At 28.1% G+C, this 5135-nt stretch overlaps 1 pseudogene across 1 annotated transcript; it reads left to right on the top strand.

The window, feature by feature from the left end:
• The first annotated feature begins 4121 nt into the window (after window positions 1-4121).
• On the top strand, window positions 4122-4808 carry LOC150029848 (flowering-promoting factor 1-like protein 2 pseudogene; annotated as a pseudogene). The gene has a single exon (XR_016527299.1). The product of XR_016527299.1 is annotated as a flowering-promoting factor 1-like protein 2 pseudogene (transcript).
• The last annotated feature ends 327 nt before the right edge of the window (window positions 4809-5135 follow it).

Raw genomic sequence — 5135 nt, 5'->3', positions numbered from 1 at the left:
GTTAATAGATGTTGCTCCATACCCTCTAATGACTCCCACTTTGAATTCATACAATTATTGTATGGGCATCTTGTTCGTCTAAAATCCTTAACATGAGATTTTGCCACATCTAAAAATTGGGATATTTCTTCTCTATACTTGACTGAACACTTATTTCTAAGTTCGATCCATTCTTTATTCATCCTTACATTTAAACCTTTTAAATCTTGATAATATATTAACAATGAAAACTAAATCATTATAATCTTAACTTATTTCCAAGTCCGGGATTCTTAAAAATGTCAAACATGTCAATGAGTTATTAGACATAAAATTAACACGTCCATGCCTTATTAGATACTAAATCAAAAGTGCATAGATTAATTGTAAATTTTTAAAAGTTTGGATACTTATAAACATAAAATTCAAAGTTTGAAAACTTATTAGATATAAAAACTTACTAAATTTTAATCTATTCGACACAAGCTGAAAAATAATTCTAAAAATATGCCCTCACAAATCCATTTTGACTTGATCCTATTTTTTTACCTTATATCCTATGCATTCATTATTGACTATCACAACAAGTTTGTTGATAGATATATAAACATAAATCAATTACAAAGCAGTGTGAGCCTTATAACTTTTGAAACGTTTTTAGGGCTCTTTCTATGTATCTCATACTATATTTTCTACTAATTATGACCATAATATTATGGACCTAAAAAATCAATCCATAGAAGTTTACATATTCAATTTGTTTCTTTACTTCTCAAAATTTTGTTTCTTTACAAATTTCATTTATAGTTCGACAAACATTTTTTTACAAATTTGTTTCTTTACTTCTCTTAAAAAACAATCCATAGTTTGACAAACAATTCTTTACAAATTTCATTCCTTTACAAATTTGTTTTTTTACTTCTCTAAAAAAATCAATCTATTTAGGTTTGAAATATAAATTTTAACTAATTGAACCAACAAATCAAAAGTTTAACAAGTCTTTTTTACACAAATTAGTACTTTGAAAAAATGATAAGAAACTTACCTCTCAACGGAGAAGCAATCAGAGATCTAAGTGGAGAAGCAAGCCGATCAAGAGGAAGAAGATCTGAGTAAAGACGTGACAGACGAACAAACGACTAAGAGAACAGAGGGAGGTGACGGACGAAGATCTGAGAGGTAGACGAACAGAGGGAGGCGACAGACATTGATTTGCTAGGGTTGAAGAAGAAAGCATATCTGCAATCAGTTTGCAGATCTGGGGTTTTAAAACCCAACTCCTGACGTTTTCATTAATGCGTCGGGAGATAGGTCTAACCTCTCATTAACTCCCGACGTTGTATTGTCATCATCGGGTATTCTCGATAACTCCCAACGCGCCCTTTACATATTCGGAAGAGATCCTCTCTCCCGACGACTGATCTCCCGATGGTTGTTTTAGACATCAGGAGAGACTATTTTCTTGTAGTAAATAAAGATATAAGCCAAACACTTTCTTAAAAATATTGTTAAAATGAGAAACAATATAATTGATTTTTTCAAAAATTAATTATTAATAATATTATCGATTTCTTGTTAAAAAAAATAATGGTTAACTTTTATATAATTAATTAAATTTTTTTTTTTACTAAAAGGTCTAAAGTTGAATCCCCACCCCCACTATATGTTGAACTAAAAAAAGTTACAAGTTTGACTCGAGAAATTTTATGTTTGTGCTAATACTTCTTCAAACATAAAAAAGTATCTTGTAAATCTTTGAATTTTAATCTTGTTTCTAATAAGAATTCTTAAATTTCAAAATATCACATAAATGCTAAAACTCTTATTTTTGTTTATAACATATCTCGAGACGTAAAATTGAAAGTTCATATATATTTTAAAGTTCAAGAGCCTATTTAACAAAAATTTGAAAGTTCATGTCCTGTTTGGTAATTGTCACTCCAAAATTTCATTCTACGTTTTCACATTTTTTAAATAAATAATTGAATTCTCAGCCAAAATATAAATACAAAAACAAAATTTTGAAAACTACTCTTTTTAACTTTCAAAATTTGGCTTTATTTTTTAAAATATTGGTGAAAGTGGATAACAAAACAAATAAACTTAGAGATGAACATACGTGATGTTCATAAACTTAATTCTCAAAAGCCAACAACAAAAAATTAAGGCCCCATTTGATAACCATTTGGTTTTTTATCTTTTATTTTTAAAAATTAAGTTTATAAGCATTATTTCCACCTCCAAATTTCATCTTTTGTTATCTACTTTTTACAATGGTTTAAACCAAGCCAAATTTTGAAAACTAAAAAAAGTAGCTTTTAAAAACTTATTTCAGTTTTTGGAATTTGACTAAGAATTCAAATATTGTATCAAAGGAATATGCAAATCATTGTAAAAAAAAGTAGAGAAAATAAGCTTAATTTTCAAAAACAAAAAATAAAATGATTATCAAACGGGACTCAAATGATTACCAAACGTGAATTCGGAGAATAAGTTTGTAATTTAATGAAAATGAAAAAATTAAAAAATCGATGAGGCTGGGGAGAAATGGATATGAATAGTGGATAACAATGAAAGGAAAGGATAAAGAAAGAAATGAAATTAGGATAGAATAGAGATTGGAAAAAGAAAGAAATCCAATGATGAGAGAAGGGGAGAAGATATGAGAAAGGGAAGTCACTTTCAGTCACATAACATAACCAACCCACCAACATCTTAGCAACCTTAGACTCACTCCCTTCACGTGGATAGCTCGTGATTCTTTTTCTTGGGACCAAATTCCTTCTCCCTTCCTCTTCTTTTTTATTCCACTCTTTATTTATTTATTTATATATATATATATATTCGAACCGTGCCTATTTTTGTATATTCTACTAAATTGTCTAATCATAATTTTCACATTCCATCAAGAAAGAGTTTAATTTTTAAATATTTTAATTTATTTTTTTAATATATATAATGAGATTTGAATTTAAATTTGAGTGTATTTAACGACGTATATATCTATTATTATTCAATAGATTCTAAAACTCCTTTTTATTTATTCTCAAATCTCTCTCTCTACTCTATATATATATATATATATAATTTAATAAGGTATTTGGTTATTTCATTTTGAAATTTTTTGGTTGGTTGTTTAATAATTTTCCAATATTCTTTACTTTAAAATATTATGTTTCTTTTAATCCATTATCCTTTTCTATTCTAATGTCAAAATATACTTTTTGACATGAATTTCAAAGAATTAACTAATTAAGAAAAATGAGGAAAAATCTAAGGATGGCAAACCAGATATGCGATTATATATTTAATTTAATTTGTTTGGGTCAAATTATCATATTATATTTTTCTTCCCCACGTAAAATTTTCAAACATATTCAATTTTATCTTTTTCCTACGTGAAAATTTGTCATGGAATTAAATTTAAACGACTACATTTTAAATTTATGAAAAACCCAGTGACTAAGATAAAAAAAAAAAATACCAGAATCAATATGTCCCATTTTCCTTTTAAAATTTGTTTCATATAACAACTTTTTGATTGACTATTTTCATGATAGAACAAATTAATTTTTTTATAAAAACAACACCTCGTCTACGAGATTTAACGAACTCTGTGAAAATAAATCGAACTTAAATCAATTTACAAAAAAGAAGAAATATTTTTATGCAAAAAAAAAAAAAAAAAAAAGTAATTATGAAAAAATCTTCTAAAAAAGAGGCATATTTATAAACTATTGTGGTCATTCTAATACTCACGTCTCTTCTTCAAATTGGTTAATTAATTTCTATCAATTCTACACCAAATAATCACTATAGTTTATTCCATATAATAAAGTTATGGAAAACAAAATTCTTCAACCAAATTGAAGAAAGAGAACATTCAAATTCAAATCACCTAAATAAGAAAGGTAGTATTTTATTTCATAAAGAATAAAAAATAAATAAATAAATAAATAAATAAAAAGCATCTAAATATACCCTTTAAGAAGCAGAGAAGTGGGTCCCACAATCCCAATCTCAAAGATTCCAAGTCCACCCTCTCCATTTGGAATCCAAATCCCATCATTTCTCATCTTCCTTCTCTTCCCTTTTCCCTCTCCCCCCCCTCCCCCTATAAATAAATCCCCAAAATTAAATCCCTCCAAAACCCAAAATCAAAAACCAAACAGATTTCAATCAAAATTCCAAAACAAAAAACAAAAAAAAACGAACCGTTCGATCACGAAAAATGTCAGGCGTTTGGGTTTTCCGATCCAACGGTGTGATGCGCCTCGTCGAAAACTCTCAAGCCGGCGACGACTACTCCTCCGACGGCCACCACCACCAGCACCACGTCAACGGCGGCGGAAGAAAGAAGATTCTAGTTCATCTTCCTTCAGGACAAACGGTTTCTTCGTACGGATTCCTCCAAAAGATTCTAGAAGGTTTAGGATGGGAACGGTATTACGAAGGCGATCCAGATTTCTTCCAATTTCACAAACGTTCTTCTATTGATCTCATTTCTCTTCCAATGGATTTCTCCAAATTCAACTCCATTTACATGTACGATCTCGTCATTAAAAACCCTAACGTCTTTCACGTTCGAGAACCCTAATTTTTATCAATTTTATTATTTCTTTTTCATTTTCCCTCCCCCCCCCCTTCTTTTTTTCTTTCCTATTTTAATTTCATTCCCCTTTTTTTCTTTTTTGTGTGTAATAATTAATTAATTATTATTATATTGTAAGCTTCAATCTCTCTGTATGTAAGAATATGCGTCGTCTCTGGAATTTTCGGTTCATATAAGATTGAAAATGAAGTGTTATATTTAATCATTTTTATCTTAATTTTTCTTCAACATTCGAATCTTTATTCATCTTTTCGTCTGGATGATATAATTTTTTAAGTGAATTTACGCAATTCTTCAAAGGAAAAAAAAAAATGGATTTATGCAAAAATAGCCTTTGGAACGGATGATAGATTAGTATGGGTTGTCGATTGATATTTTACTATTATATTTATTTAAAATATTTTGTTTTTTGGTTAATATTTTTTTATTTTATTAATGCTTTTCCGTTGACATTCCTAATTTTTTAACTCCCCTTATAATTTTTTAAAATTAAATCTATATCATTCGTATTTTTTATAATAATTTATAAAAATATGATGATTTA

This window comes from Benincasa hispida, unplaced genomic scaffold (assembly GCF_027475165.1).
Source record: "Benincasa hispida cultivar pf3 unplaced genomic scaffold, pf3_genome.v1.1 HicScf872, whole genome shotgun sequence".
In the NCBI taxonomy this organism is placed as follows: domain Eukaryota; kingdom Viridiplantae; phylum Streptophyta; class Magnoliopsida; order Cucurbitales; family Cucurbitaceae; genus Benincasa; species Benincasa hispida.
This window is presented reverse-complemented; position numbering and strand designations above follow the sequence as displayed.